The 20267-nt window shown below is 44.7% G+C and overlaps 1 pseudogene; it reads right to left on the bottom strand.

The window, feature by feature from the left end:
• LOC106594589 (metallophosphoesterase MPPED2-like) overlaps positions 1–18897 on the bottom strand; it is a 182792-nt pseudogene extending 163895 nt beyond the window's left edge.
• Between the last annotated feature and the right edge of the window lie 1370 nt (positions 18898–20267).

Raw genomic sequence — 20267 nt, 5'->3', positions numbered from 1 at the left:
AACCATAATTGCTCCTGTAAGTCACTCTGGATAAGACTGTTTGCTAAATGACTCAAATGTGAATGTACTTCAACAGACTTTTTTTCTTATATAGTAAAATGCATGCTACATAAACCATTACATAACACATTTTCTTTTTTTTAGCTTATACATACACCCTCATCTCTTCTCCCAGCACTTCCTCAGAGCTTGCCCTGGAAGCTGTAATACATATAAAGAGAAAAGTCTATCCTCCACAGGTTCCTCCAACCAGTCTGGGTAATTGGATAATCTGTGACAATTATGTCTGCCGGGAGAGTTAGGAGTGTCTACCCTGCAACACGGTGGAGAGAGGGAGAGGGGGATGAAAGGATAGAGCAATGGACGGATTGTGTTCTTTTCAGAGGGGCGTAGCGGCAGTCTCCTTGTCTAGCCGTTGGTCGGGCCCCACTGTCCAGTTGGGGTCAATGAGGTCAACGACCCCTGGACTCCCTACTTTTCTGGGCTACAAGTAGGAGCTGTCAATCATCTGGGGGCGGGGCATCCACTATTATTTCTAAAAGGGAAAGGGGAAAACCTAGTCAGTTGTACAACTGAATGTATTCAGCTGAAATGTGTCTTCCACATTTAACCCAACCCCTCTCTCTGAATCAGAGAGGTGGGGGGGGCTGCCTTAATCGACATCCACGTCTTCAGTGCCCGGGGAAGGCACCTGCTGCCTATTAGAGTTACATATAATCACCTGCTACAGAGTTACATATAATCACCTATTACAGAGTTACATATAATCACCTATTATATTACAGAGTTACATATAATCCCCTATTACAGAGTTACATATAATAATCTATTACAGTTACATATAATCCCCTATTACAGAGTTACATATAATCACCTATTACAGAGTTACATATAATCACCTATTACAGAGTTACATATAATCACCTATTACAGAGTTACATATAATCACCTATTACAGAGTTACGTATAATCACCTATTACAGAGTTACATATAATCACCTATTACAGAGTTACATATAATCACCTATTACAGAGTTACATATAATCACCTATTATATTACAGAGTTACATATAATAACCTATTACAGAGTTACATATAATCCCCTATTACAGAGTTACATATAATCACCTGCTACAGAGTTACATATAATAACCCATTACAGAGTTACATATAATAACCTATTACAGAGTTACATATAATCCCCTATTACAGAGTTACATATAATCACCTATTATATTACAGAGTTACATATAATCACCTATTATAGAGTTACATATAATCACCTATTATAGAGTTACATATAATCACCTATTACAGAGTTACATATAATCACCTATTATATTACAGAGTTACATATAATCACCTATTACAGAGTTACATATAATCCCCTATTACAGAGTTACATATAATCCCCTATTACAGAGTTAAATATAATCCCCTATTATATTACAGAGTTACATATAATCACCTATTATAGAGTTACATATAATCACCTATTATATTACAGAGTTACATATAATCACCTATTATAGAGTTACATATAATCACCTATTATAGAGTTACATATAATCACCTATTACAGAGTTACATATAATCACCTATTATATTACAGAGTTACATATAATCCCCTATTACAGAGTTACATATAATAATCTATTACAGTTACATATAATCCCCTATTACAGAGTTACATATAATCACCTATTACAGAGTTACATATAATCACCTATTACAGAGTTACATATAATCACCTATTACAGAGTTACATATAATCACCTATTACAGAGTTACGTATAATCACCTATTACAGAGTTACATATAATCACCTATTACAGAGTTACATATAATCACCTATTACAGAGTTACATATAATCACCTATTATATTACAGAGTTACATATAATAACCTATTACAGAGTTACATATAATCCCCTATTACAGAGTTACATATAATCACCTGCTACAGAGTTACATATAATAACCCATTACAGAGTTACATATAATAACCTATTACAGAGTTACATATAATCCCCTATTACAGAGTTACATATAATCACCTATTATATTACAGAGTTACATATAATCACCTATTATAGAGTTACATATAATCACCTATTATAGAGTTACATATAATCACCTATTACAGAGTTACATATAATCACCTATTATATTACAGAGTTACATATAATCACCTATTACAGAGTTACATATAATCCCCTATTACAGAGTTACATATAATCCCCTATTACGGAGTTAAATATAATCCCCTATTATATTACAGAGTTACATATAATCACCTATTATAGAGTTACATATAATCACCTATTATATTACAGTTACATATAATCACCTATTACAGAGTTACATATAATCACCTATTACAGAGTTACATATAATCCCCTATTATATTACAGAGTTACATATAATCACCTATTACAGAGTTACATATAATCACCTATTACAGAGTTACATATAATCCCCTATTACAGAGTTACATATAATCACCTATTACAGAGTTACATATAATCACCTATTACAGAGTTACATATAATCACCTATTACAGAGTTACATATAATCACCTATTATATTACAGTTACATATAATCACCTATTACAGAGTTACATATAATCACCTATTACAGAGTTACATATAATCCCCTATTATATTACAGAGTTACATATAATCACCTATTACAGAGTTACATATAATCACCTATTACAGAGTTACATATAATCCCCTATTACAGAGTTACATATAATAATCTATTACAGAGTTACATATAATCACCTATTCTCCTCTAGTACTCCTTCCCTCTTTCATTCCCAATCAACACCCACCACAGTTGTCATGTCTTAATGATTTTCCAGTCAATAGCCCTCTAATGGCTAGGCCCCAACCTAGAGCCTTTGGGGGTCAAAGGGCAAATGTCAAATCGCTAATCAACTGGAGTTGACCCCGTCCTACCTAGTGTTAATAAATATGCGATTAGCTGTCTCCATTTGCGTCCCTGTTGTAGTAAAACAGCCAGAGGGCAGAGCTTAAATTCAAATGATTTCATTCACTGCCAAATGATGATTGTGGTAATAAGGTCAAGACAGGCGGTATGTGTCTAAGAACATTTGAAGAATTTCTATGTTTTTCTCTCTCTCATCTTTCTCTCGTTTCAGTAGCAAGGTCTGCTAATAACCTTTCATTTCTAAGACATTACATTAAGTGACCTGCTGTTTATTATGATTTTGCTTAATTAATTACCGTCATTCTAATACATGATTTACTCATAAAACATGTATTTACTAATAAATGCAGAAATACATGATATATTTTAAAGAGTAAACTAGTTCATTCATGATTTTACACTACTATTAATAATGGTTATGTGCATGACCTTCTAAATCCCATTAGTTTATAGTCTGTGTATTGGAGGTGTGCATGACCTTCTAAATCCCATTAGTTTATAGTCTGTGTATTGGAGGTGTGCATGACCTTCTAAATCCCATTAGTTTATAGTCTGTGTATTGGAGGTGTGCATGACCTTCTAAATCCCATTAGTTTATAGTCTGTGTATTGGAGGTGTGCATGACCTTCTAAATCCCATTAGTTTATAGTCTGTGTATTGGAGGTGTGCATGACCTTCTAAATCCCATTAGTTTATAGTCTGTGTATTGGAGGTGTGCATGACCTTCTAAATCCCATTAGTTTATAGTCTGTGTATTGGAGGTGTGCATGACCTTCTAAATCCCATTAGTTTATAGTCTGTGTATTGGAGGTGTGCAATAGTGGAGAATGTTGGCTGCTCTGAGAGGTAGAGGTAGAGAGAGAGAAAGAGAGAGGTGGAGAGAGAAAGAGAGAAAAAGGTAGAGAGAGAAAGAGCGAGAGAGAGGTAGAGAGAAAAAGAGCGAGAGAGAGGTAGAGAGAAAAAGCGAGAGAGAGAAAGAGAGGTGGAGAGAGAAAGAGAGAAAGAGGTCGAGAGAGAGAAAAAGCGAGAGAGAGGTAGAGAGAGAGGTAGAGGGAGAGAAAGAGCGAGAGAGAGGTAGAGAGAAAGAGCGTGAGAGAGGTAGATAGAAAGAGCGTGAGAGAGGTAGAGAGAAAGAGCGTGAGAGAGGTAGATAGAAAGAGCGTGAGAGAGGTAGAGAGAAAGAGCGTGAGAGAGGTAGAGAGAAAGAGCGTGAGAGAGGTAGATAGAAAGAGCGTGAGAGAGGTAGAGAGAAAGAGCGTGAGAGAGGTAGAGAGAAAGAGCGTGAGAGAGGTAGAGAGAAAGAGCGTGAGAGAGGTAGAGAGAAAGAGCGTGAGAGAGGTAGAGAGAAAGAGCGTGAGAGAGGTAGAGAGAAAGAAGTAGAGAGAGAGAAGTAGAGAGAGAGAAGTAGAGAGAGAGGGGTAGAGAGAGAGGGGTAGAGAGAGAATGAGAGAGAGAGTTAGAGAGAGAGAAGTAGAGAGAGAGAGGTAGAGAGAGAGTGAGAGAGTTAGAGAGAGAGAGAAGTAGAGAGATAGAGAAAGAAGTAGAGAGATAGAGAAAGAGTGAGGTAGAGAGTGAGAGTTAGAGCGAGAGAAGTAGAGCGAGAGAGAGATAGAGAGAGAGCAAGAGAGAGGTAGAGAGAGAGCGTGAGAGGTAGTGAGAAGGAGCGAGAGAGAGAGATAGGGAGAGGTAGAGAGATAGAAAGAGAGAGAGTTAGAGAGAGAAAGAGAGGTAGAGAGAGAGAAAGAGAGAAAGAGAGAGGTAGAGAGAGAGAAAGAGAGAGGTAGAGAGAGAGAAAGAGAGAGGTAGAGAGAGAGAAAGAGAGTTAGAGAGAGAAAGAGGTAGAGAGAGAGAGAAAGAGGTAGAGAGAGAGAGAAAGAGAGGTAGAGAGAGAGAGAAAGAGAGAGGTAGAGAGAGAGAAAGAGAGAGGTAGAGAGAGAAAGAGAGAGGGTGAGAGAGAGAGAAAGAGAGAGGTAGAGAGAGAGAGAAAGAGAGAGGTAGAGAGAGAGAGAGGTAGAGAGAGAGAGAAAGAGAGAGGTAGAGAGAGAGAGAGAGAGAGAGAGAGAGAGAGAAAGAGAGAGGTAGAGAGAGAAAGAGAGAGAGAGAGAGGTAGAGAGAGAGTAAGAGAAGAGAGAGAGTTAGAGAAAGAGACTCCTCAATGGAGCGGTTCCTTTGATGGGGATAGCATCACCACAGCACAGATCAACCACCACAAATGGACTGTTCCTCCTTATCAGCCCTCTCAGAACTACTGTATGCCACTGGGAGTGTGTGTGAGAGAGAGCAAGATCAAGGGGAAAAGCTGCTGTGTGTGTGTGTGTGTGTGTGTGTGTGTGTGTGTGTGTGTGTGTGTGTGTGTGTGTGTGTGTGTGTGTGTGTGTGTGTGTGTGTGTGTGTGTGTGTGTGTGTGTGTGTGTGTGTGTGTGTGTGTGTGTGTGTGTTTATATGTGTAAGGGAGTTCATATGTGGGTTCAAGGGACACAGCGAGACAACAAGAGAGTGTGTATTTGTGTGTGTGCATCCTACAACCATATCACCATCTCCTGAGCTCTAAACGCTATGGGGGCAAATGACAAAGATAAGGATCCCTGCCTGGCTGACCTGCTAACAAATATTTACCACTGTTCCTTCCTCTCTACCTGTTCTTCATTTATTGCTCATCCTGGTCAAACATCAAAACATATTGGTCCACATTCACCCTATCAACCCCCCAAACATGCACGCGCGAACCACACACAGTCACACACACAACCCCCCATGCTCACTCATCCACAGAGCAATACCATTTCTAGGAGAGGAGCAGAGTGCCTCTCTTATCTTCTGCGTTTCAGCTGTCCTCTAATTCAATAAACTACAGAGGAACAAAATGAACACAGAAATAACAGAGAGGAGAGAGAGGAGAGAGAGAACGAGCAAGGTGAAGAAAGAAACGAATGGACAGAGAGGCAGAATGAGGAAACAGGGATATCTAAAACACAGGCACACAACCCAAATGTAAAATAATACATGTAAACAAACATGTTATGGTCTTTCCTTCCATCTCCCTGTCCCCCTCTGTATCTAGTAGAGGAGCAACCTGCTGGCCCCGTCCCTGTCCCCCCTCTGTATCTAGTAGAGGAGCAACCTGCTGGCCCCTCCCTGTCCCCCTCTGTATCTAGTAGAGGAGCAACCTGCTGGCCCCGTCCCTGTCCCCCTCTGTATCTAGTAGAGGAGCAACCTGCTGGCCCCTCCCTGTCCCCCTCTGTATCTAGTAGAGGAGCAACCTGCTGGCCCGTCCCTGTCCCCCTCTGTATCTAGTAGAGGAGCAACCTGCTGGCCCCTCCCTGTCCCCCTCTGTATCTAGTAGAGGAGCAACCTGCTGGCCCCTCCCTGTCCCCCTCTGTATCTAGTAGAGGAGCAACCTGCTGGCCCCTCCCTGTCCCCCTCTGTATCTAGTAGAGGAGCAACCTGCTGGCCCCGTCCCTGTCCCCCTCTGTATCTAGTAGAGGAGCAACCTGCTGGCCCCTCCCTGTCCCCCTCTGTATCTAGTAGAGGAGCAACCTGCTGGCCCCTCCCTGTCCCCCTCTGTATCTAGTAGAGGAGCAACCTGCTGGCCCCTCCCTGTCCCCCTCTGTATCTAGTAGAGGAGCAACCTGCTGGCCCCTCCCTGTCCCCCTCTGTATCTAGTAGAGGAGCAACCTGCTGGCCCCTCCCTGTCCCCCTCTGTATCTAGTAGAGGAGCAACCTGCTGGCCCCTCCCTGTCCCCCTCTGTATCTAGTAGAGGAGCAACCTGCTGGCCCCTCCCTGTCCCCCTCTGTATCTAGTAGAGGAGCAACCTGCTGGCCCCTCCCTGTCCCCCCTCTGTATCTAGTAGAGGAGCAACCTGCTGGCCCCTCCCTGTCCCCCTCTGTATCTAGTAGAGGAGCAACCTGCTGGCCCCTCCCTGTCCCCCTCTGTATCTAGTAGAGGAGCAACCTGCTGGCCCCTCCCTGTCCCCCCTCTGTATCTAGTAGAGGAGCAACCTGCTGGCCCCTTCCCTGTCCCCCCTCTGTATCTAGTAGAGGAGCAACCTGCTGGCCCCTCCCTGTCCCCCTCTGTATCTAGTAGAGGAGCAACCTGCTGGCCCCTCCCTGTCCCCCTCTGTATCTAGTAGAGGAGCAACCTGCTGGCCCCTCCCTGTCCCCCTCTGTATCTAGTAGAGGAGCAACCTGCTGGCCCCTCCCTGTCCCCCTCTGTATCTAGTAGAGGAGCAACCTGCTGGCCCCTCCCTGTCCCCCCTCTGTATCTAGTAGAGGAGCAACCTGCTGGCCCCTCCCTGTCCCCCTCTGTATCTAGTAGAGGAGCAACCTGCTGGCCCCTCCCCGTCCCCCTCTGTATCTAGTAGAGGAGCAACCTGCTGGCCCCTCCCCGTCCCCCTCTGTATCTAGTAGAGGAGCAACCTGCTGGCCCCTCCCTGTCCCCCTCTGTATCTAGTAGAGGAGCAACCTGCTGGCCCCTCCCTGTCCCCCTCTGTATCTAGTAGAGGAGCAACCTGCTGGCCCCTCCCTGTCCCCCTCTGTATCTAGTAGAGGAGCAACCTGCTGGCCCCTCCCTGTCCCCCCTCTGTATCTAGTAGAGGAGCAACCTGCTGGCCCCTCCCTGTCCCCCTCTGTATCTAGTAGAGGAGCAACCTGCTGGCCCCTCCCTGTCCCCCTCTGTATCTAGTAGAGGAGCAACCTGCTGGCCCCTCCCTGTCCCCCTCTGTATCTAGTAGAGGAGCAACCTGCTGGCCCCTCCCTGTCCCCCTCTGTATCTAGTAGAGGAGCAACCTGCTGGCCCCTCCCTGTCCCCCTCTGTATCTAGTAGAGGAGCAACCTGCTGGCCCCTCCCTGTCCCCCTCTGTATCTAGTAGAGGAGCAACCTGCTGGCCCCTCCCTGTCCCCCTCTGTATCTAGTAGAGGAGCAACCTGCTGGCCCCTCCCTGTCCCCCTCTGTATCTAGTAGAGGAGCAACCTGCTGGCCCCTCCCTGTTAGTCCCGCTGGCCCCTCCCTGTTAGTCCCGCTGGCCCCTCCCTGTTAGTCCTGGGGCGGCAGGTAGCCTCGGGGTTAGAGCCAGGTAGCCTAGTAGTTAGAGGAAGGTAGCCTCGTGGTTAAAGGCAGCCGGCCGAGTGGTTATTGGCAGCCGGCCGAGTGGTTAGAGGCAGCCGGCCGAGTGGTTAGAGGCAGCCGGCCGAGTGGTTAGAGGCAGCCGGCCGAGTGGTTAGAGGCAGCCGGCCGAGTGGTTAGAGGCAGCCGGCCGAGTGGTTAGAGGCAGCCGGCCGAGTGGTTAGAGGCAGCCGGCCTAGTGGTTAGAGGCAGCCGGCCTAGTGGTTAGAAGCAGCCGGCCGAGTGGTTAGAGGCAGCCGGCCGAGTGGTTAGAGGCAGCCGGCCTAGTGGTTAGAGGCAGCTGGCCTAGTGGTTAGAGGCAGCCGGCCGAGTGGTTAGAGGCAGGTAGCCTAGTGGTTAGAAGCAGGTAGCCTAGTGGTTAGAGGCAGGTAGCCTAGTGGTTAGAGGCAGGTAGCCTAGTGGTTAGAAGCAGGTGCCGAGTGGTTAGAGGCAGCCGTGCCTAGTGGTTAGAGGCAGCCGGCCTAGTGGTTAGAGGCAGCCGGCCTAGTGGTTAGAGGCAGCCGGCCTAGTGGTTAGAGGCAGCCGGCCTAGTGGTTAGAGGCAGCCGGCCTAGTGGTTAGAAGCAGGTAGCCTAGTGGTTAGAGGCAGCCGGCCGAGTGGTTAGAGGCAGGTAGCCTAGTGGTTAGAAGCAGGTAGCCTAGTGGTTAGAGGCAGGTAGCCTAGTGGTTAGAGGCAGCCGGCCTAGTGGTTAGAGGCAGCCGGCCTAGTGGTTAGAGGCAGCCGGCCTAGTGGTTAGAGGCAGCCGGCCTAGTGGTTAGAGGCAGCCGGCCTAGTGGTTAGAAGCAGGTAGCCTAGTGGTTAGAGGCAGGTAGCCTAGTGGTTAGAGGCAGGTAGCCTAGTGGTTAGAGGCAGGTAGCCTAGTGGTTAGAGGCAGGTAGCCTAGTGGTTAGAGCATTGGGCCAGTAACCGAAAGGTTGCTGGATCGAATCCCAGAGCTGACAAGGTAAAAATGTATCGTTCTGCTCCTGAACAAGGCAGTTAACCCACTGTTCCCTGGTAGGCCATCACTGTAAATAAGAATTTGTTCTTAACTGACTTGCCTAGTTAAATAAAAAATAAATATTCCTGCTGGCCCCTCCCTGTTAGTCCTGCCATAATGGGAAAGTATGGAACACAAAGCCTGTGTTTAATATCACCACGGACGGAACCTTCCGGCACTTCATTGAGGAATAAATTGCTTCTGCTAATGTTCCTTTCATTACGCCACAGCCCTTAATTGTGCTGCTGACAGGCCTCTGGCTACAGGGGGGATGGGCAGAGACATTTGTGTGTGTGTGTGTTTGTTTCTGCAGCCTCACACACACACAAGCACAATACCAGGGATTTCAGGATTTAGAGTCGACACAGAGGAATGAACTGTTATTAGTCTGAATATACATTGTCGGCCTTATACCTGTGCAGAACGGAGCCAAAACAGACTACAGGATATGGTAGCAACATATCCACACTCATAAAGCGCTTCAAGCACAAACAAACTACCCCCACAGGGACCCACATCCACTACATTTACCAAATATTTGTCAAACTTTTACCAAGCTGCAAAATGGAAAGTACGTTGCCTTTTTACACATTATAACGTCTTCGCCAGAGAGATGGCAGGATACATTTGTAATTGTAAATGCAAACTGCTTCAACAAAAGCTCAGTGAATATTAAACCAAACGAGGGCACGAGGCAGTGGTCGAGAACTTGCGACATGAAAGGCGTCTATTCCTAACGACACAGGAAGCGTCATCATGGAGACATCCCCTCCGCCACGGCGTCCTGCGGTGGGAAGGCCAGTATCTCAAGGACCTCAAAATGGCTTCCATCTCAAAACAACAGACCTGCCGAATGTCAACTGTCACTTAACCCCCGTCCCCCTTGCTGTAGCGCCAGGGCCAAGGGTAGGAGAGGAACTCAATCAAGGGTTCTCCTGTTTCAAAAGCACTCCATTCTGGCTACGGTAAAGCAGCGGGCCCCGGGAACAAAGAGACACAAAATGGGGCCGGCTGTTTAGTTTCCAACGAGGGGGAAAACTTACTATGGTTCTCCTGAAACTGTCTGAGTGGGGAAGGAGAGAGGGGTGAAGAGGGGAGGAAAGTGAGGGGAGGGAAGGGTAAAGAAGGTGAAGGGGGGAGGAACAGATGAGAGGAAAGGGAAAGACGGCGGAGGAGGAGTAGAGGCCAGCAGAGGTAAAGGGGCAGGTTCGGCTGGACTGATTTAATTTGCGGGTTTCATTATGTGTAACTTGAGAAGAGAGAGGTTTTTGAAGTGATTTGTATCCTATTTTGTCACAGAAAATCCTAAGCATGTGAATCAAACGCAGTGACTTAACATTCACATAGAAGGGAGATGGAAGTACCCTTCTTCATTTTTTAAATGTAACCTTTATTTAACTAACAAGTCAACTAAGACCAAATTCTTTACAATGACAGCCTACCCCAAACCTTAACCTGAACAGTGCTGGGCCAATTGTGCGCTGCCCTATGGGGTTCCCAATCATGGCCGGTTGTGATACAGCCTGGAATCGAACCAGGGTCTGTAGTGACGCCTCTATCACTGAGTTGCAGTGCCTTAGACCGCTGCGCCATTCGGGAGCCCAATTAGGCTACTATCCCAAAAGCCCCCGTTTGTATGCGGATTTCTGTCATGTGACAAACTAGTAGTAGTCTAGTAGTCTAGACTAGTAGTCTTCTCTCCCCCAAACAGCCCTCGTCATTCACAAAGAGGACCCTATCACAGCAAATCCTATCACAGCCCAAAACCAAACACCCCTCGTCATTCACAAAGAGGACCCTATCACAGCAAATCCTATCACAGCCCAAAGCCAAACACCCCTCGTCATTCACAAAGAGGACCCTATCACAGCAAATCCTATCACAGTCCAAAACCAAACACCCCTCGTCATTCACAAAGAGGACCCTATCACAGCAAATCCTATCACAGTCCAAAGCCAAACGGCACATATCTAGACATGCGCTGGGCTAATTGTCAGAAGAAAATCAAGCGAGTGAGTTCCTTTGGATGAACACAACTGTACGGCTTTGATTCTGTTCTTTAGCATTTATACAGAACACACAGACACACAGCTGGGTTGATGTTGTTAAATGATTCACACTTTTACGAGCTTCTCAATTATTCGAGGCATCTGGAGAAGGACAATGGAATCAAATATGGAATTAAAGAACAAGGAAAAAGATGATGCAACTCAGTCCTATTTTGGGGATTCAATTTCCATTTCCACATCATCAAATGAATGTGTAATTCTAACACCACATTCAACAATAACACTGTAATACCACATTTTACCAAACCATCAACAAAGGAATTCTGCTGCATCGTAGTTTAGTGAATGAGTCTGCTTTTGTGTTTTAAAAGCAGCGAGAAGAGCTCCTGTGTAGAGCTCTCTCAGTGTGTGTGTGTGTGTGTGTGTGTGTCAGCATGTGTTTGCATGGTTGACTGCATGTTTGTGTGTGTGTTAAAAAGTGATCTTGGACACATGCCAACCTTTAAGCACCTACACCCCCACCTCCCTAAAGAGCCCTGTGTCCCCTTAGTCCCAGTCTGTGTCCCCTTAGTCCCAGTCCAAACTCAGTGTCCCCTTAGTCCCAGTCCAAACTCTGTGTCCCCTTAGTCTCAGTCTAAAGTCTGTGTCCCCTTAGTCCCAGTCTAAACTCCTCATGTCCCCTTAGTCCCAGTATAAATGTCCAGTGTCCCCTTAGTCTCAGTCTAAAGTCTGTGTCTCCTTAGTCTCAGTCTAAAGTCTGTGTCCCCTTAGTCTCAGTCTAAACTCTGTGTCCCCTTAGTTCCAATCTAAACTCAGTGTCCCCTTAGTTCCAGTCTAAACTCAGTATCCCCTTAGTTCCAGTCTAAACTCAGTGTCCCCTTAGTTCCAGTCTAAAGTCTGTGTCCCCTTAGTTCCAGTCTAAAGTCTGTGTCCCCTTAGTCCCAGTCTCAGTGTCCCCTTAGTCCCAGTCTCAGTGTCCCCTTAGTCCCAGTCTAAACTCCCAGTGTCTCCTTAGTCCCACTCTAAATGCCCAGGGAACCCTTAGTCCCAGTCTAAACTCCCAGTGTCCTCTTAGTCCCAGTCTAAACTCCGTGTCCTCCTAGTCCCAGTCTAAACTCCCAGTGTCCTCTTAGTCCCAGTCTAAATGTCCAGTGTCCCCTTAGTCCCAGTCTAAACTCCCAGTGTCCCCTTAGTCCCAGTCTAAACTCCCTGCTTCTCTGTCTGGCCTCCTCTGCATTTTACCCTCACATCCCGCTCAAATTGGACGCAATGCGATTACCGGCCCAACTCAAAGCACATGTTCCAAGTTGCTGAGCATTTCACTTCATGGGACGACTAAAAGGAGAGGAAAGGGAAAACAGACAGTCAGGAAAATAAAGCAACACAAACAAGGCTGGGCTATGTTTGTCTGACACGGAGAGGCTCCCATGCTCTCAAGAATGTTCACTTTGACTCCTGGGTCACGTTACCAAGCATTAGCAAGAAATTGCAGCTGATGGGGTCTGAATGTGTGGGACGCTGTGTGTGTGTGTGTGTGCGTGCGTGTATCAAAGAGCAGCAATACCTTCCAGTTCCTGCCAAACCACACAAGAGACACTGCTGTGCTCCGAGTCAGACATCTAAATAGTGTCTCCTGGACCGTCCGCCCGGCGCAAAAAACATTAGCAAGGATAAAGTTTCATAAGGCAACCCCCATCTCTCCTCTTTTTTCTCTTGGTTCAGGAGGAGCAGCAAGGTCTTTATTTCTGTGTAAATAGTGTTGATGCAGCGGCAGGGCTAGGCTAACCCCGGGCCAATCTGATCATTATCTACCCCATCTAAACAAACCTTACTTTCCCAGAACAGAGCACGCATTCTATAAGCACTCTACATGGTGGGGGAGGGGTGTGTGTGTGTGTGTGTGTGTGTGTTTGTATGTGTGTTTGTTTGTCTGTGTGGGGTGTGTATGTGTGTTTGTTTGTCTGTGTGGGGTGTGTGTGTGTGTTTGTTTGTCTGTGTGGGGTGTGTGTGTGTGTGTGTGTGTGTGTGTGTGTGTGTGTGTGTGTGTGTGTGTGTGTGTGTGTGTGTGTGTGTGTGTGTGTGTGTGTGTGTGTTTGTCTGTGTGGGGTGTGTTTGTCTGTGTGGGGTGTGTGTGTGTGTGTGTGTTTGTCTGTGTGGGGTGTGTGTGTGTGTGTGTGTGTGTGTGTGTGTGTGTGTGTGTGTGTGTGTGTGTGTGTGTGTGTGTGTGTGTGTGTGTGTGTGTGTGTGTGTGTGTGTGTGTGTGTGTGTGTGTGTGTGTGTGTGTGTGTGTGTGTGTGTGTGTGTGTGTGTGTGTGTGTGTGTGTGTGTGTGTGTGTGTGTGTGTGTGTGTGTGTGTGTGTGTTTGTCTGTGTGGGGTGTGTGTGTGTGTGTTTGTCTGTGTGGGGTGTGTGTGTGTGTGTGTTTGTCTGTGTGGGGTGTGTTTGTCTGTGTGGGGTGTGTGTGTGTGTGTGTGTTTGTCTGTGTGGGTGTGTGTGTGTGTGTGTGGGGTGTGTGTGTGTGTGTGTGTGTGTGTGTGTGTGTGTGTGTGTGTGTGTGTGTGTGTGTGTGTGTGTGTGTGTGTGTGTGTGTGTGTGTCTGTGTGGGGTGTGTGTGTGTGTGTGTGTGTGTGTGTGTGTGTGTGTGTGTGTGTGTGTGTGTGTGTGTGTGTGTGTGTGTGTGTGTGTGTGTGTGTTTGTCTGTGTGGGGTGTGTGTGTGTGTGTGTTTGTCTGTGTGGGGGTGTGTGTGTGTGTGTGTGTGTGTGTGTGTGTGTGTGTGTGTGTGTGTGTGTGTGTGTGTGTGTGGGTGTGTGTGTGTGTGTGTGTGTGTCTGTGTGTGTGTGTGTGTGTGTGTGTGTGTGTGTGTGTGTGTGTGTGTGTGTGTGTGTGTGTGTGTGTGTGTGTGTGTGTGGGGGTGTGTGTGTGTGTGTGTGTGTGTGTGTGTGTGTGTGTGTGTGTGTGTGTGTGTGTGTGTGTGTGTGTGTGTGTGTGTGTGTGTGTGTGTGTGTGTGTGTGTGTGTGTGTGTGTGTGTGTGTGTGTGTGTGTGTGTGTGTGTGTGTGTGTGTGTGTGTGTGTGTGTGTGTGTGGGGTGTGTAAATATACAGCAGCAGTCTCAGTCTCATACACAGGTTAAAAAATGAATGCCTCAGATACTGGCAGCCCTGTAGAAGAGTGCAGGAAACACATGCATGTATTTATCATGGTGCTTAGCTTATTGTATCGCAAAGAAACAAAATGGTAGTTCAGGTAATTCAAGTATTATCTAATTACCGTTTACCAGGTATTTCCTATTTCAAAACAAGGACCTTACCTCCCTTATCCTACCTCATTTGCACACACTGTATATAGACACCTTTTCTATTGTATTAATGACTGCATGTTTGTTTATTCCATGTGTAACTGTGTTGTTGTTTGTTTTGCACTGCTTTGCTTTATCTTGGCCAGGTTGCAGTTGTAAATGAGAACTTGTTCTCAACTGGCCACCTGGTTAAATAAAGGTGAAATAAAACAGGAAAAGGGTGAAAAATACCAGAAGTGATAATGTGTAATAAAAATGATTTGCATGACATGGTATATAAAGATTTAGCTTCAATGGTTCACTTAAACAACTATGTGAGGATCCAATGGTATTTGATGGTTAATAAAGGACCAGGAGGACAGATGTATAGCGGTCAGAACCTCATGTCCATACACCATAAGATGAGTCAGAGAGAGACCACAGACCAGGCATTCAGACAACCACAGAGTAGAGCGCAACGTCAAGCCTCGCACCAGCCTGCAAAAGAGCCCACTTAAATCAGAAATATTACAATGCCTTTTACATAAATGTGCCACATCGTCCCTGCCCACAGCGTTCTGTTGACCACATGCGGTGGAGATTCGCCGGTCAGAGCACTTTGGCCTTCCGATGAAAAGCAGGGCATTGGGTAGCAGCCCAGACAACGGTAACGTTAAAGAAGTGGCTGGATAAATAAAGGAAGAGGGCAGCCTGATAGACAGAGTGGACATGGTGAACATGCTGTAGGGACGCCATGCCATGCTTCAGAAGACTGCTGTTATCAGCTAGTCATAGGCTACAACACAGGTAGAACCTACAACACAGCTAGAACCTACAACACAGGTAGAACCTACAACACAGCTAGAACCTACAACACAACTAGAACCTACAACACAGCTAGAACCTACAACACAGGTAGAACCTACAACACAGCTAGAACCTACAACACAACTAGAACCTACAACACAGGTAGAACCTACAACAGTGGTAGAACCTATAACAGCGGTAGAACCTATAACAGCAGTAGAACTTACAACACAGCTAGAACCTAGAACACAGGTAGAACATTGCATAGTTCAAGTTTGGAAAGAAGGAATAGGAAAACAGTGTGTGTGTGTGTGTGTGTGTGTGTGTGTGTGTGTGTGTGTGTGTGTGTGTACTCACATGTGGACATGTGGAGGTTGAAAGCGGCTCTGGTTGATGTTGTAGTGGGTGAAGGCCTGTGTGGGGTTGGAGCTGTACTCGTCCACTGTGATGGTCACTTTGCCCTGAGAGGCGATTCCATGAGCCATGCTTCCGCCGTTCGGACATCAGACACCGTTCACCAGGATCCAAGGCCGAACCGTTCAGCGGTCATCCTTCAGAACCGCTGCTCAGAACTATAACCGCCTCGTGTACAAAACCGGATCAACCACACTGACCCAGAACCACACAGCAATCTGAAGCGAAAACAAAGAGAAGAGAAACAGAACATGGTTGAACCAAAGTTTAAATCACAAGCATGCACTTCTGTAAATGTAGATGAGTGTGATGGAAATAGTAAGAATAGGCCATTCTGATTGGTAAGTAGGTACACACATCAAGCTTCCTCTACACCAAAACACTATCATTTTCCTGAACACGTTGCCGTGATGACGGACATTGACAGTAAACTGTGAACCTGGCAAATGTTTGTAAAAATTGTAAATTGTACTAAATACTGAAGCTACAGTATGTAGATGGGAAGTGATACTATAAGCAGGTGCTCGTAATATTAAATAGGGAAATACTGCGTCTTCATTGTTAAATAAGCAACAGTTGAAAGAGTCAGTAACAACCCTCCTTTTGTTGATTGAGGACGTGATTTGTCAAACAGATTAAACCATACAATTATAATTTTGCAATAGTCTTATAAAAAATTATTATAATAATCTGGACAGAAAAAATACACATGCAGTAATTTCAATAACCATAGCCTAAATATCTGAAACTACTCTAAGGCCATCTAAAAACATCTGTCAACTGAAGATCAGAAAATAATAACTACAAACCATTGATTCTGCAGTAATTTCCCTGAAGATTTAATTATCATTTAGGATGAAGACAAACTCATCCTGTATGACAAAGAAACTAAAGTGACCAACCATTGGTCAATAAACACATGGGGATGACCATATTAATGGAATACAATACATGTAGAAATCATTTGGACACTGAAAACAAATATTAAAAAGTATAAAAGTATAAAAAATAAATCTGAGCATAAAATTGTACTAATTAAATAGTTGCATGCAGAAGCATAGATTGTCTGATGCTATCCTAATTTTACAATGTGGTTAAAATTCGTCATATTAAATTAAAAATTAATTATAGTTAATTGCAAAAGTCAGTTTACTTTCAAATTGTAAATGTCGATGCATAGATATTTAGAAAAATATGTTTTGATAGTCATGCAGTTAGTAACATTTTAATTTAAGGCACAAACTCACCTATCAGAGAAATAGATCAATAGTGGTATATCCTAAATAGCCTACATAAATCACAATAGTGTGCGATTGTTTATGAACTAAGAGTAACCAACATAAACTGACGTTACTGACCCAAGAAGACGACCCAAGTTACCGGTGTCGTGTGATTTCGCATGCCGCTTTGGAAGCTTGCTCAACGGTGCTTCAGTTCAGCTGTGCTCCCTCAACCCTTGTGTCGCTCCCTCCTGTCTCAACCCCTGATTGATTATAGTCAGTAGTAAGTAGCCACTGTGGGCTTGACATCGCACCTGCAAGCTTTTTATACGAGACCTCCACTTGCACTGTCTCTCTGATGCAAGGACCGGTAGTCTACTGTGCCCCTCAATTTAAAAGTCCATCACTAATTGAAAAATCGAAACAACGATCGCCGAGTTCAGGAGAAGATTCATTTCAGTGTTGATAAGTGCTTGATAGACACGAAGACACTACTTTATATTTGTAAATACAGTCATAATTGACATAGCACATTCATAATATATACTGTATATCCTATTGTGTACATATCAGTCCATTACTTTGTATAGGCTAATTACCTTCTAAATCATTTTTATTTTTAATCAGACGTTTTTAAATTATTGATATAGATTTTTGTACTGCATTGTTGTGGGAGCTAACACAATAATTTCGTGGCACATTTTATAGCCTCTATGCTGTACACTGTGTACGTGACGAATACCATTTTATTCTTATTTTATTTTGATACAATTTATCGACGCAACAATACACGACGATACATTGTACTATTAGCAACATATGATGATACAACGTATATACATTATATACAAATTATATATATATATATATATATATATATATATATATACACATTGTACTATTAGCAACATAAGATGATATGTTTATATATATATAAAATTTGTATATAATGTATATACATTGTATCATCTTATGTATATAGATACATTGTAACAACTCCAAAGCAACATTGCGACCATGGCTATGTACCAATTAGGCGAAATCCCTCCCTCTGTGTTTAGCTATCACCATTTAGGCCTAGAAGATAACAATACATGCATTAAAATATCTCCAAATTGTCTGTGGACTTGAAATTGTACGGTTTACAATAGGCCTACACTAGCCTAGGCTACTGTAAACAGACACCCGTGAACTTTGCCCAGTGCTTGCAGCACTCCATTGAAAAACGTGAAACTGCAGACAGTGAGCATGCATGGTGTTGGTAGCTAGATATTCCATACGTGTGTATTTTGCAATAGCCTATGATGGCTTACCTTGGTAGCCTACATAGCTAGCTGCAACTAGCTACTTCAAGTAGCTAAATCTGCCCATGCATTTTAAATGCACGCTTTAGCTTCCCATATTAAATGCTTTCGCGCCAATACACTGTAGTTACTCTTTCTTCCAATGCAAACATACACGTTCCTAACTTTAGAAATGCACATTCAAATGATAAATCCACTATTTACCACCGCATTACTATAGTCGGGGAGAGGGGAAACACATTGACCCTATGGTACCACGCATTACTAGCTCAGTGCACCGCTTGCCATAACATTGCTTTTTTCAATAATGAACAAAAAGGATCTCTGAACTGTGCGTTCTGGCATCTCGTATAAAGAAAGCAGCAAAGGTGGTCAGTGCCAGCGAACCATCTGCACTAACCTCTTGCTCTCCCTCGTAAATGACAAGGCACCTCTAACCTGCGGCTTTGTGTCATGTTTTCTTATTCTCTCCATGCCTGCGATTTTCAAAGCCAGAGGTGAATATAGCTACCTTCGTTCTGGCGGATACGTGTCGCGGGGTCGCCCTCTACGCTGTCAAAAGACGTAGATCCATGCGGGAGAATGCCGATTTTGGAGGCCGGCGGGGGTTGCAGTCTGGGCGGGCAGGGCAGAACCTTCGACCCTGGGGGACCTCGGCTGGCTCTTGTGGAAACGAGACAGACAGAAGCGGAGAGGGGGAGCAAGAGAGAGAGAGCAGCCTCGATCTGACAGAGGAGAAGCCGGAGAGCGGTGTAGTGAGATGGGACTGCCACTGGGGTCAGAGAGAGCAGAGAGAGCACAGCCTCACACGCGGGCTCGAGCACGGGCACAGACAGACATGTGCGCACTCCCGTTTGTCTCAAACACCCGTGTTCCGCTTCTGCAGGCTGGCTCAATCTATTCCATTTAGTAAGACAGATAACCACCATGAACCTGTCAGCAACATTTCCACGTGGAAATATACTTTATTTCTCTCGCAATTTGTGGCTTGTCTTTTGGCATGGATATGATAGGCTTGCCTAAGGTATACGAGTATTTAGTGTTTACTGCAATTCACACATGCAGGGCACCACAGACGTGACGGAGTTGACTGGGAGAGTGGAAAAAATATGCGGCTATCGATTTCCTTCAGTAAAACCATAATACAGAATTCAATACTGTGGCTGCAAGTCCACGAACTCTCCAAATGTCACATCGTTTGTCCACCATTCAGCCAAATATGCAACAGTCCACCAGCAGCAGTAGCCTACAGCAGTCATCATGCAGTGATTTCTGTAATAGATTTAACACAATTATTTGTTCACATTTAAAGTAATGGTCCAGTGAAAATCTCACTTTTAAATGTAAATATTATTCTACCAAAATAATGTTGTTGACTCATCCTATACTCATAGTTGTGGCCACAGAATAAAATGGGGGGAAAAAACACTTAAAAAACCCACCTCAAACTTGTATGTCAGACTGTTTAAAATTTGAATCTTTTTTATGACTGGTATATTTGTACCATTCTGTTGTTATGCCCACACCATTTCAACACAGAAAAACTGCTTTTCGACATACTTAATTACAATTTTTGGAAGGAAAACTATTTCACTCATATTGTAATAAAGTATAGGTCATATTTCATAGAAATCTGGAAACACTGGTCAGTTACTTTAATGTTTTGTAGCTGGAATCACAGGTGCCTGTGTAACAGTGTAGGTTCCGTCCCTCTCTTCCCCCCAACCTAGGCTCGAACCAGGGACCCTTGCACACATCAACAACTGACACCCACGAAGCATCGTTACCCATCGCGCCACAAAAGCCACGGCCCTTGCAACGCAAGGGGAAACCCTACTTCAAGTCTCAGAGCGAGTGACGTCACTGATTGAAACGCTATTAGCGCGCACCACCGCTAACTAGCCATTTCACATCGGTTACACCTGCTCTACAGTCTATACCTGAATGTCACGTCCTAACCATTGAAAGCTCTTATTTTCTATGTTAGAGTAGGCCAGGGCGTGACTGGGGGTTTAGCTAGTCTAGATTATTATTTCTATGTGGGGTTCTAGGTTTGTTTTTCTATGTTGGTGATTGTGTATGATTACCAATTAGAGGCAGCTGGTAATCGTTGTCTCTAATTGGGGATCATACTTAAGTAGCTTGTGGGTTGTGGGATATTGTTTATGTGTAGTTGCTTT

Source organism: Salmo salar, chromosome ssa11 (assembly GCF_905237065.1).
Source record: "Salmo salar chromosome ssa11, Ssal_v3.1, whole genome shotgun sequence".
In the NCBI taxonomy this organism is placed as follows: domain Eukaryota; kingdom Metazoa; phylum Chordata; class Actinopteri; order Salmoniformes; family Salmonidae; genus Salmo; species Salmo salar.
The sequence above is the reverse complement of the archived record's forward strand: the minus strand, read 5'-3'. Positions and strand labels throughout refer to the sequence as shown.